Below are 13,889 nucleotides of genomic sequence, written 5' to 3' on the forward strand. Positions count from 1 at the left end.
GCACCATGATCTGTGGGTTAAGCAAGCTCCCAGCCCACCTCACAAGGCCACCATGGCAGCATACATGGGCACTCAGCCTAAAGAACCCCATGTTTCTCCAACTAACCAGCATCCCTTCTAAGATCCAGGGATGCTGAGGGGTAGCCGTGACCCTGCTCCCCTAGTTTGCAGGCATAGGCTGGCCACCCCAAGGAAGGCTACATGAGGTCCTACCCACAGCAGAGTCCTGGCTTATCTACCCTTCCAGAAAGATCTGCACTGAACAGGCTTCAGGGGCAGTGGGCACTAGCCAAGTTGAGAGGTTCCTCAGTAAAGATAGGTAGAACCTAATTCCCAATATTTTCCACAGGATCCTCTGAGGGTCAGTAAGTACCCTATGAACCTATCGCTCAAGATCTCTGGAAGGTTCCTGAATTCCCATCATCCAGAAGTGGAAGTTCTGAGGTTACCCTTCATTATTCACCCTTCACAGAGGCCATCATTCACACTGCCACCCATCTCAACTCGGCTCCCCAAATTGAAATCAATCCTCCTCCTCCTCCTCCTCCTCCTCCTCCTCCTCCTTCTCCTCTTCTTCTTCCTCCTCCTTCTCCTCTTCCTCCTCTTCTTCCTCCTCCTCCTCTTCCTCCTCCTCCTCTTCTTCCTTCTGGCCCACCTTCCCAGGATCCCAGCTATATAAACAGCTCACCCTCCGCATGTCAGAAGGCCCAGGTGATTTGCCTCTGGCCTTACGCCTCTATTTAAATGAAGCTTTGAGGCAGCTCTTGCAGCCACAGGTGTGACATTTCAGAGCCTAGACACATGCACACCATTGAGAGGGGACTGAGCTAAACTTGGCCCTGAATTCATTTCCTAGCTCAGTGTTCCAATTTCCTTTCTGTTGGTGTCACAAATACTTCGACCAAAAGCAGCTTAGGGGAAGAAAGTGTTTATTTAAATGTACAGGTTATGCCAGTCATCGAGGGAAGCAGGGTAGGTTCCTGAAGCAGAAACCATGAAGGAAAGCTGCTAACTGGGTCCCTCATGGACCCTTGTTCAGCTAGCTTTCTTATAGAGGCTCACCTATCTAGGGATAGTGCTGCCCACAGCAGGCCAGGCCCTCCTGAATCAACTGAGTCAAGACAATTCCCCCGCAAACATACCCAAAGGCCAATCTTTCACTTGAGACGCCTTTCCCAGGTACATCTGGACTGTGTCAAATTGACAGTCCCCCCTCCCTTCTCAATAGTACATGGGTGACCATGGGCTTGGGTAGGAGCCAGTGATCTAGAATGAAGGCCAGACCCTCCCCTTCCCAAAGGCTGAGGTTGAGAAAGGGCCACCAACACCCTAAAGTGTCCCTGGGTTATCTGACTCTGGGGCAAAGAGGGGCCTGGGAGTGGATACGGCCTACAGCCAGGCAGACAGTTACACAGGCTAACTGGCGTCTGACAGACCAGGCCCCACACAGCAGGATGACACCCCAAGTGCCCCTCAAATCCAAACTGACCCGTCCATACTCTGGTAAGCACTGGGCAGCCTGGAGCCACACACTCGGGAAACAGCTCCCAGTATGCTGGGGAAGCCAGCCAGGGGGACAGACACGCTCCGGGAGTTTGGGAGATTAAAGCCAGCCACATAAACATGACCAGGAAGTGTCTCCACTGCAGTTCTCCCGGCAGACAGTGTCCCCACAGGAATTGCCCAATGGCTCTGTTGCAATGATTTTAAATTCCGGCGCCAGCCCTGCAGATACATGGCTGTCAGATTCAGGCCTCCCAGTCCCCTGCCACCTCGGCTGCCCCAGCTGCAAGCCGGAGCGCCTTGGGCTTAGGGGACAGGATGATTGTGGGACAGGAGCTGACAGAAGGAAGATTTATACTTGGGACTTACTCCAATCTGGGATCCGTCATTATTCCAAAAGAGTACCAAAGTACCAGAGTGTCCCTGGCCAAGGAAGGCAGAGGGCCCCAAACCTGTGCCCACCTAGAAGACTGTGAGGCCTCGCTATTCTTTGCTCTCAGGCTCCTGTGGGCAGTTGGACTCCTCAGTTCCTTTACGTAGAGGCTGGTCCTAGGGCAGGAGGGTCTGAACCTCCCCTTACATGCCAACCTAGTGTAATGACCGTCCTCTGATCCAGGCCAAATTGGCTGTCCCAGCCTCTCTCCTTGCTTTCTCCTCCCCCAGAAGAAGGCAAAAACAGCCCCAGCCACTCCCTGACATTGCTACCTCTCCCGACTGAGGGTCTTCTGTGATTTTTCTCCCCTCACACACTTCTTGTGGAACACAAATGACCAGAGGCCTTAGCACATCTGTGTCTTGGATTCCGCCTAGAAATGGGTCCTATCACCCATTTCACAGGTGAGAAAACCTGGGTGAGATACAGAGAGAGACCCATCCAGGACCACGGCCTAAGCCTCAGATGTGTTACTGGTCATGTCCATCCTCCTTGGTCTGGATAAGAGCCAGACTATTCCCCCACGTCCCCCACTGTCCTCCAGGGTACCATCTCTATGGCAGACCTGCTCTGACCTTCCCAGCCTATTTGCCCAGCTCCAGCAGTCATGAATCAGGCCCAGTCCCAGGGCCTTAAGTGTAGCCACAGTAGCTTGGACCTCCCCAACCTCTTCAGAACAGGAAAGCCTGGGAAAGCTGGGACTGTAAACATGTCAGGAACTACCGTCTATAGGGTGGCCTTCCCACACGGGTCCTTTGGCTGGGGTCTGCCACTCCTAAGAGACCCTGTTGGACCATTTTCTGTTGAGTCTCTCATCTTGGGATCCCTTGACCCCATGCCTCAGAATACCCACTCAGAAAACTTCAAGTTGTCCAAGCTGCCTGGCCCAGATGGGACGGGGCAGCCCAGTCTGGATGGCCAGGCTCTTCTCAAACCTGTGTCTTGTCTGTGAACATCAGTGATGATTTCAGCCATCTCCAAGGGCAGCTAACCCCAGCTATGGAGAGGATCATAACTACCTCCAGCTCAAGGTCTGTCTTGGCCCACCTCTCAGAGCCAGCCCTGCAGGACTTCACCAGCCCCAGCCTTCCTTTGGCCCTCAGGGATTTGTGGACCTCTTGCCATGGTGCTGGTGGGATAATGCTGGCCTGGGCACCACATTCACCTCCCTGCCATGGGGCCTTGATTGGAAACAGAAGCCTTTACAAGGTTCAGAGGTAAAGACTGTTCAGCCACAGTCAAACTCAAGGCTATGGCCGAGTCAGTGCCTCCTCATTGGCTACCAAAGCAGGTTCAAAGTTTCACTACTGGAACCCATCAGGGTGGAATGTGAGCCTTCTCCCACGGAACCTGCTTTTCTTAATGGGTAATCACAGACACTCAGGTTTATATGTTAAAGGAGGGTTAGGAGCATTTAATAGCTCATAAAATTTTATTATCCCAGCTAAAACCAGTGATAACTGGCCTGTGCAGTGGTTGTCCCCTCCCCCTAAACCCCACCCCATTTATTGAAGAGTGAACATTTTCTCTGCAGAGGAGGGGGGGGAGAGGATACATCTTCCAGAAGGGGTGTCCTGGCCCTGCCCCCTGGCAGGCTCCCTTTCCACTCCCAAGCAGACATGCAGCACTGCCTGTGCCACAACTGTGGACCCAGCTCCCTCCAAGCTACATCATGGGGATCCACTAGAATCTAGTGAATGCCATATATGTCAAGATGGGATCATATAAATATAGCGCCTACTGTGTACCACATTGGAGCCACAAGGAATGAGGACACATGCCAGGCTGGGTATTTTTAATTTAATGTTTTATTAGCATACATTAATTATACATAATACTGAGTTTCAGCCAGATGTGATGGCACACGCCTCTAATCCCAGCACTCAGGAATCAGAGGCAGGTGGACTTCTGTAAGTTGGAGGCCAGTCTGGTCAGCACAGGGAATTCTGGAACAGCCAGGGATACATAATAAGATGTTGTCTCAAATAATAGCCACCAAAAAGAGGGGCAGTAATATAGCATTTCATTTTTCTAAAAAACATGCTTATGGGGCAGGAGAAGATGGTTCAGCAGTTAGGAGCACTGTCTGCTTTCCCAGAGGACCCAGGTTCAATACCCACACGGCAGCTCACAACTGCCTGTCTGTAACTCCTGTTCTAGGAGATCTGACATCCTCACACAGACATGCATGCACTCAAATCACCAATGTACATAAAATAAAAATAAATAAATAATTTTTAAGGGTTTGTGCTGCCTATATAGTTTTTAAATTTTATTTTTCTGTGTATGGGCATTTTGCCTGCGTATATACACGTGTACCACACGTATGCCTGGTGCCAGGCAGTCAGGAGAGGGCTGGAACTGGGATTAAGAATAGCTGTGAATCATTGTGCATGCCGGAAGCTGAACTTGAGTCCTCTGCAAAAGCAGTCAGTGCTCTTACCCACTGAGCCACGGTGCCTGCCAGCTCTGTAACTTCTTCATACTTACACATAATGTGGTTTTGTTTGTACTAAAAACAAAAACAAAAACAAAACTGAGCTGTGTGTAGTGGCTCACACCTTTGATCCCAGCACTGGGGAGGCAGAGGCAAGCAGGTCTCTGTGAGTTCAGTCTTAGCCTGGGCATATACCACCACACCTGGCTTAAACTCAGTCTTCAAGGAGCTGGTATACAAGGCTCGAGTTCTGGGCCCAGCAAATGGCCCATCAAAAGACTTCTAAGATTTGTTTTTATTTTATGTGCATTGGTGTTTCGACTGCACATATGTCTGTGTGAGGGTATCAGCTCCCCTGGAGTTGGAGTTACAGACAGACAGTTGTGAGCTGCCATGTGGGTGCTGAGAATTGAACCTGGCTTTGTGCATGCCAGGAGCACTATGCCAAGTGAGCCATGCACCTGCCCCAGGTGTAACTTCCTTTCACAGTGTTGAAAATGCACTAGAACTAGACAAAGGTGTTGGCCACACCACCCTGTGCACCTACTATGTGCTACTGAATCCCATTGAACCACCCACTTGGAGACAGGTCATTTTGCGTGGCACAGAATGTACATTTGGACAAACATGATCCAGGAGACACACCCAGCAGAGCCTGGCCCTTGTACCCTTCGTGATGGCCAGGCATGATTGGATTTGAACTTGAGGCTCCAGAGTAAGTGGGTATCGCATATATGTGTGTTGTAGGGTGGCACCTTGGTTCTCCGGGCAGTGGCTGGTAGATCCTTCCTCCAAGGCTATGGGTCAAATTGGAGCTCATTCATTTGTAGGAGGACAAGTTCTAAACAGCTACAGTCAGCTTGAAGTTCAAGCTCTGGGGCACGCTGGCTATGGGTATCACAGTGATTTTTCCAGGTAATCTAACCCATGGCCTGGGGAGAGGGGGGCATGTAGAGCATCAGGAACATACTTCCCTCAGTCACTGCCCTGCCTTTCTTAGACACTCCTGAATTTCATCCCCACCTAGAGAGGGGGAACTTGGGGCACATTGCTACCTTCCCAAAGGGGAGGTCTGCACAGCCAGCAGCCACCACAGAGGCGACTGCCACATATGAGTTTGGTCCCCAGCTTTCTTTCTCAGTATTTCTCGTGCCCACTCCCAAGTTCCTGCTGACCAGCCATGTGCTGGACTGAGCTTTTGTCCATGGGGGAAAATATTTAAAAAAAAAAAAAAAGCCGCAAAACCTTCAGCTATTGCTCCATGGACACAGCCGTACCTGCATAGTGAGGCTACCTGTCAGCAGCAGCCTCAGGCACCAGGGAGCAAAGCAAGGGGCAAGCCAGTCAGTCAGACAGTGGGGCACTGACCCTGAGACAGATGGGCAAGCAGGCCTGGGGGTTCTGAGCTCAGAGGAGCTGCATCACGCTGGGCTCCTGTGCCTGCATCTCAGGCTTCCTCCAGGTCTTTGGGCCCTGCAGAGGTAAGAACTCACACTTGTCTGGAGAGAAGCATGCCCCTCTGGAGTCTGAGGTTCGGACACACCATAGTGCAGACACCCTGAATGTGTGGAAGCTGTCACCCTGTTGCATCATGAGCAGAGCCCAGGGTCTGCTGGATGCCTCCTCCCATCCCCCCCCCCAAGGAAAGGTTTAGGGAGGTTTCTGTTCTGTATTTTAATGGATCCGTTTCTTGGTCCTTGGCAACACAGATGTCTGTGTGTAGCAAGGAGCCAGAATTCCTGGGGATATGGACAAGAGTCTGTTTGATGAAGGTCAGGTGCTGGATAGAGGCTACTTCAGTGCAGCAGGGCCATGGGAGCCACACTCCAGCTCCTGCTCAAAATGTAAAACAGGAGTTGGTTTCATGTCATTTCAGAAGTCAATGAGCAGAGTCAGGTTAACTCTTTTTTTTTTAAGATTTATTTTATATATGTAAGTACACTCACTGTTGCTGTCATCAGACACACCAGAAGAGGGCATCAGAAACCATTACAGATGGTTGTGAGCCACCATGTGGTTGCTGGGAATTGAACTCAGAACCTCTGGAAGAGCAGTCAGTGCTCTTAACCGTTGAGCCATCCCTCCAGCCCAGGCTAACTCTTTTAAACTATTCTTTACTCCGAGAGCTAGTGTCTGAGAAGACAGCGAGATGGCTGAGCAAGTAAAGGAATCTGTGTCCAAGCTTGACCACCTGAGTTCAGTGCCTGGAACCCACACAGCAGGAGAGAACCAACTTCCACAAGTTGACTTCTTTGTTTGTTTGTTTGTTTGTTTTGTTTTTCGAGACAGGGTTTCTCTGTGTAGCCCTGGCTGTCCTGGAACTCACTCTGTAGACCAGGCTGGCCTCAAACCCAGAGATCTGCCTGCCTCTGCTTCCCAAGTGCTGGAATTGAAGGTGTGCGCCACCACCGTCCAGCCACAAGTTGACTTCCGATGTCTACACAGACACACAGCGACAGATACAGCCCCACACAATCAATTAATCAAGAAAAAGTTTTTAAAAAACCAAATTTGTTTTCCATCTTATCTTCAGTCATCAGACAAAGGGGATATGGGACCAGTCTGTCACTCCAGCGCTCACCCTAGACCCGTGGTCAGCCACATTTCTAAGGCCCTCCCTCTGATGGCTTTACCTCTCTCGTCCCCTGCAGTCCTCCCTTATCTTGTGGTTGGCTAGGCTCGGGGACAGGTGCTGCTTATTATGTTGTTATTATTGCCTGCTTGGTTGGTTGTTGTTTGTTTTCCCTTATTGTTTAATTTAAGCAGGGTCGGTCTCACTATGTAGCTCAGGCTGGCCTTCCACTCACCCATGTAGACCTGGCTGGCTTCAAACTTACAGAGCTGGCTCGCCTCTGCCTTCCCAGTGCTAGGATTAAGGGCCTGTGCTGATGCCAGCCCTGTGCTGATACTCCTCCAGGGTATGTGGACTGGAAGTATTAACTCAGAATGAACTAACCATTGCCCGTGTGTATACACTAAACTGAGAATCAACTCCCTCCTCCGAAACAGGATTTAAATGTGCTTTTAGGATGCAGAATATGAAAGTGAACCTCTCCACCCCTCTGCCCCGGCTGAGTGGTGCTGCCCATGTGGAAACTCAAGAGACTGCAGTAGTTTGTCCCCATCTACATGGAGCAAAGGTCCCTTGCCGTCCTCCTCAATGCCACCAACTGCCCACAACAGGATCCCCAGACCTCTTTCCTCCAAGTCCTTAGTAGCATTTAAGTGTTGAATTCTTTGATTTTTTTTTTTTGTCTCTTTTTGTCTCTTCTCACCAGAGCTCTGTTCTAGGCCCCAACTTCTTGATGCCTGCTGGGTCCCTGTGCCACAAGTGTCTGTGGATGGTGACCAGATGTTGCATTGTAAACACACTTAGGCTCAGACCTGAGTGAGTCTCAATCCTGCTCTTGAGTTGCCCGTACCCCGCAGGCTAACCCAAGTCCCCCACATCCCCTCCAGCCCTCACTACTCACCCATTAGAAAGCGAGGCCTAGGATGGCCATGGACCCTCTTGGGACAGGTTCCTGTGTTGCACAAGAGCCTTGTAGGCTCCAGAATAATCCAATTTCAGAAGAGGAGAAGGAGGAAGAAGAGGGAGGAGGGAGAGAGGAGGGAGGTGACCAAAGGCTCCGCAGAGGAAGCTTTCCTCAAGACAGCCATTTCGTACTTATTTTTCCATTTAATGTTCTAAAAGATCCCCTAAACAAAGAGGTCTATTATTTTCTGCCTTGTAGATATTACAGTTATAGCATGCTGTAGCTAGATGACAAAGGAGGTATGGAATGCAATCAGATGTGTGGAGAGCTCTGCGAGGCAGGCTCCTTCTCCTAGCAGCTGGGCATTGGTCGTGGTCTCCTGCCATGCTGTTCTGACCACAGGACCACCAGCATGGCTCTCCTCTGCCCCTGTCTCTTAGCCCCAACATGATGGCAGGCTCTTGCGCTCACCCAATCCTCTTCCATCATGCTTAGACACCATGTGACTTTTCATTTCCAAGTCTGGTTACCACAGATGCAGAGTGAAAAATGATTCAATAAACCCAGTAAATCCAAGCATCTCAGAGCGAAACACAATAACCTCAGCTGAGGCAGACAGTTTCAGCCAGATAGATTAGGCCAGCGTCGGTGGCCCTGGGTGATTAGGAAAGGACACTGGAAGAGTCACCCTGTTGGGGAGAGAGAGAGGGTCAGTCACTAAACGAGCCATGTTGGGGTTGAAGTAAGTGCTGGGGACTGGGCTGCAGCCACCCCTCCAACCCTGGCAAGGGCTGAGATGGGCTGTGAAGCTGTTCTGCCTCTTGGCTCAGGGTCTTGGGGGTCTGTGAAGCTGTGGAACCATGAGGCCTGGCACAGGGTGTAGATAGATAGATAAATAGATAGATAGATAGATAGATAGATAGATAGATAGATAGATAGATAGATAATAGATAGATAGATGATAATAGATAATAGATAATAGATAGATAGATAGATAGATAGATAGATAGATAGATAGATGATAATAGATAATAGATAGATAATAGAAGATAGATAGATAGATAGATAGATAGATAGATAGATAGAAGAAGATAGATAGATGATAATAGATAATAGATAATAGAAGATAGATAGATAGATAGATGATAATAGATAATAGAAGATAGATAGATAATAGATAGATGATAATAGATAATAGATAGATAATAGAAGATAGATAGATAGATAGATAGATAGATAGATAGATAGATACTAAGATACTTAGATACTTACAGGTTGTAGTCACGTTGAACTAGCTAGTTCAACAATAGAACTGTTATTCTGTCTACCAATAGAAAGTCCAAGAGTCCAGCAGTTATTCAGTTCCTGAGTCTGGATGTCTCACCTGGTCTTCAGCATACATCTGAATCCTAAAGTAGGCTCTAATACCAGTGAAGGAATGGCTTTACCAGCCAGAGCAAGCAGGCAAAGAGCAAAAGCTTTCCTCCTCCACGTCCTTCTCTAGGCTGAAGCAGCAAGGGTTGCCCAGATTAAAGGTGGATCTTCCTATCTCAAAAGATCTGAATTAAAGGTGGGTCTTCCCACTTCAGATGGTTTAACTAAAAAAAAATATCCCTCACAGATGTATTCAGCCTCTTGGGATTTAGCTAATTCCAAATGTAGTCAAGTTGACAACCAAGAACAGGAACAGCCATCACACAGGGATTTCGGAGAGACCCTACCCAGCCCACAGAACCTGTGTAGGCATCTACCTTACATTCATTTTAACTTCACTTTGCTTTTTAAAAGGATCATATTCAAATAACTCAAATATCATCTCTTGATTGTACACCCTTTTGGATCTGGGACATCTTGGCTGGCTGAGCCAGGGGTCTTCCACAGATATGCTCCCAGCCCTGCCCATTCCCCCATCTTCCACGCACATGGCTAGCCATAAGCTTTACAGTATGGCCTGCCAGGCCTCAAACAGGTGGTCTCCCTTGAGGCTCTGTGTATCCTCTAGAGTGTGAGTTATTACCTATCAGCAAGAAATACCAGATGGTCCTACCTTAAGTGGCTTCACTCCAGGGGGACATTTGGGGAATCAGAAAAGGCAGTTCTGCCTGTGTTTGCTGATGACTGACAGCCCCTTAGACAGTGGCACCCAGCTCCACCCAAGTTTCAGGTGACGGGTGAGATGCTCTGGCTATCTGATCTAGAATTCCACCAAACAACCCAGGGCTTCTTTTTTTTAATATTTATTTTTTGTCTTTTGTGTGTGTGTGTGTGTGTGTGTGTGTGTGCGCGCGCGCACGCGCGTGCGTGTTATGAGTATGTGCACATGAGTGCCCTATCCTTGGAAACCACAAGAGGGAGTATGACCTCATGGAGCAAAAGTTATAGGTAGTTATGAACCACCCACCACCCAGTCAGGATCTTGGGACAGAATTCAGGGCCTCTACAAGAGCAGCAAGTGCCTTTAATCACTGAGGCATCTTTCCAGCACTACATATCCTGCAAGCTTCAGACTCATCCATTAGGAAATTGCAGAGAATCAATGGCCTGGACACACTCAGAGGCTCCTGGGCTCCTGTAGGAGGCAAGTCAGGCATTTGCACACTGAGACCCATATGTGTTTATCACCAGAGACCCCTCCTTTTAATCCCTCCTTCCTGTTACAGTCAAGATACTGTGCTGATTTTCTCCAGAGTCTTGTGAGCTTCAAGGATATTCTATGGTTTCCATCCAAGACACTGAGGGAGCACTCAGCCTGGAGGTGAGACCCTCAGCTCAACCAGAAAGCCCCCCAAATAATCACAAGGTCACCATATTCCAGGACCACGCTATATCCAGAATGTACCTCTACCTGACCCAGCTGATCTGGGTGAGCTGGGTCATGTATCATGGTCAAAAGCCTCTAACAGGACATGACCAAGCCTGATTGGGTTGGTTGTAGAGATGAGGTCATGGTTTCCTCATCAGGACAGCAAGAACATTCTCTTGGAGAGTCCAGGGCTCCATCCTCTGTGAGGAAAATATTGCAATTAAAGGCAGCCAATCTAACTTCAGTGATAGTATGGCACCTTGAAGACTTCATCTACTTTAGAGTCACAGCAAGGCAGGGGAGCCATGAAAAGATGGAGAGCTACTCAAACAAACAAACAAAAGCAATCCACTTCACACGTGACCACAGCGGGCTTCCAGTGGCAAGAGAACGGGGATGTTGGTGACATACCTGCCTCTCTTTCCTAAGGATTCCAGCACAGCTGTGGTAGGACCTGGGACCCTGCCCCTGGAGATCCTGGTCTTCATCAGCCTTCTCCTTTGAATTCCATGAGAAAGAAAGCTGGGGCAGGAGAGATGGCCCAGCAGTTAAGAACACTGGCTGTTCTTAACCAAAAGACTCAGGTTCGAGTCCTAGCACCCACATAGGAGCTCACAACTATTTTTAACTCCAGTTCCAGAGAACCTGATGCCCTCCCACAGACATACATGCAGGCAGAGTACCAATGTACATACATGCTGATTGGCTCTGCAGTTCCAATTCCAGTCCACGCTCTGTGTCCCCCACCACCATCCTCCATGGGTTTAATCCTGGTGTTGGTTTATTTACAGTGTCGTAGAAATCACGGGGAGACATGGGGGAGGGCAGTGCCTGTCTAACAGAGTCCTGCCTTCCAGCTAGAGTAGAAAGCCAACCCCCACAGGCTGCTTTCCCAAGCCAGAGAAAACTGGAAGTGGTCCAGGTTAGTTAGTAAGGACCCCATGTTGCACACTGGCAGCCAAACCTTTGGAAGGAGTCCCTACCCCAAGGACCCTGCCCTGGGCTTCAGGACCAGTAGCCAATGCAGTCCTAGCCAAGGGCAAAGAGACAGAAGAACAGCTGACCTGAGGTCCCGTTCTGGCTTATGGCAGTATCTCAGCCAATGATCACCTGATTATGATCTGTGCCCATTGCCCAAGTAAGTAGTCCTGTGGCATTGTCCCAGGCAGAAGTTGTCCCTTTCCATGTAGAGTTGAGAGTTTGTAAACATACACTCCAGATAAGCACACTCACTGGGTCCACCCCTATTGCCTCTGATGCCAGCACCTCACCCCCTAAGCACTGTCTACCTAAGCTCTGTTTCAGAGCTATGGTCCTGAGTATGACCACAGCCACTTGCAATTCACACCAGGAAGCTAAGGGACTACATTCCCCTTTATTGCTTGCTGAGGACTCGGTCCATTTGCATTTTCACTTTTTTTTTTTTTTTTTTTTTTTTTTTTGGTTTTTGGTTTTTGGTTTTTCCAGACAGGGTTTCTCTGTGTAGCCCTGGCTGTCCTGGAACTCACTCTGTAGACCAGGCTGGCCTCGAACTCAGAAATCGGCCCGCCTCTGCCTCCAGAGTGCTGGGATTAAAGGCCATTTTCACTATTTTTGTTGAGATAGATCTTAATAAAAAGTTTCCCAGACCAGAGCCAGCATCATGGCTTCCACATCCCTTGCAGATGGGCCAAGTGTGACATGCGGACCAGCACAAAAACTTCTAAGGGGTGAGGATCAGAAATCCAGGATTGCCAACTCATTCTTTACCCTGGGCCATCTCACCCAGCTCCTGCCCTTGGCAGATGGGAGGGAAGGTCAGCACAGGGCTCAGCATCAGTCAATATCCCGGGACCACAGGCCTTTTATAAACCGAAATGATGAGTGACAGAGGTCTGGAGCCTTAAGAATCCCTGAGGGTAGCTATTACCCCCAGCCCCCAGTCCCCAGCTAGCATAGCTCCTCACCCACCCATCCCATGCAGAACAGCTAGAGCCTAGCATCCTAGCCCTTCCAGCCAGCCAGAGTGATGGGCAATGGCTGGTGCTCCTGGCCAGCCAGCAGCTGAACTAAGTCTGAACTCTTACAGGGCAAGGGTGAAGCGCAGGGAGATATCCCGCCAGCCATTTCTCAGCCAATGGTCTCAGCTGGTGCCTCCCTTTTGTTCCCAAGGGAGAGGATGTGTGGACTCAGAAGGTGGCCGAGTAGGGGAACAGCCAGCTTGCTGCCACAGCATCTCCACTGCCCGCCGCCGGCAAGGAGATCACTCAGGCCCTGATACGATCACCTCAGGACAGGCGGAAATTGGAGTGTCCCGGGTGCTTGATCGAGGCAGCTAGCGAGCTGAGGCCGCAGGGACATTAGAGGCTGGTGTAATGGCCTCATTCTGCTCCCCTTGCAGCTCTGTGACCTTGGGTAACTCTGAGACTGTGTGCTGCTGTAATGAAAAATCAGGAGTCAGGGAAATGGCCCTGATGGAAGAGGGTAGGGCTGGCTGCTGAGGGTGCAGGGAGCCCTGCATCCCCCTCTCTATCAACACTGGCTGCAGACCATTTGCCCCACCACAAGCCTCATGCAGCAGGGCCTGGCAACCCCCGAAGAGACACTCCCCTCTCCAAACTGTAATGAGAGGAGGTGGAAGACCTGGTAGAGGGCATCAAAGGAAAGGAGACCTGGAGGAAAGAAGACTCACAAAAAGAACAAAAGGATGCCCTGCCCAGAGCTGTGTTGAGCACACAGTGGGTGGCTGCATCCCTGGATAACAGGCCAGCTTGGGGACCCCTTCATGGGCCTCAGTTTCCCATCCTTGGCCTCCCCCAGCAGGAACCAAGAACATCAATGGAACAAGTACTTTATGGTGTTCCTCCTCAGAGTGGGCTGTTATTTGGCCCATTTGCAGAGGTACAAGAAGGCCTCTTCCTGGCCCTGGCCAGCCCTTTCTTAAGGCTCTTCCTACAAGCAGTCTTGAATACCACCTCCCAAGCCTCCAAGTTTGCAAGCACCTTGTCAAGATTTTGCCTAGTCGTGTGTGATGGTACATACCTGTGACGGTCACCTGCCAAGGACTGGGGTAGCTAGGGGTGGGCTCAAATCCTGGGCTGTCTTGAGAAAAGAACAAGAAAGAAAAAAGGAAGGAAGGGAGGGAGGGAGGGAGGGAGGGAGGGAGGGAGGGAGGGAGGGAGGGAGACAAGTGATCCTATGCTCTTGCATATGTTCCACTCTAACCAAGCGAAGACTCTTCTGAACTTTCCCTTTTCT

The 13,889-nt window shown here is 49.8% G+C and overlaps 1 long non-coding RNA gene across 1 annotated transcript; it reads right to left on the reverse strand.

The window, feature by feature from the left end:
• Window positions 1-8,032: 8,032 nt before the first annotated feature.
• Window positions 8,033-11,925, reverse strand: LOC110289714 (uncharacterized). The gene is made up of 3 exons (XR_002377368.3): window positions 11,348-11,925; window positions 11,064-11,174; window positions 8,033-8,538 (listed from the first exon to the last, which is right to left on the reverse strand). It is a non-coding gene; the product is annotated as an uncharacterized LOC110289714 (long non-coding RNA).
• Window positions 11,926-13,889: the final 1,964 nt, after the last annotated feature.

This window comes from Mus caroli, unplaced genomic scaffold (assembly GCF_978045245.1).
Source record: "Mus caroli unplaced genomic scaffold, Mus_caroli_1 scaffold_2, whole genome shotgun sequence".
Taxonomy (NCBI): Eukaryota; Metazoa; Chordata; class Mammalia; order Rodentia; family Muridae; genus Mus; species Mus caroli.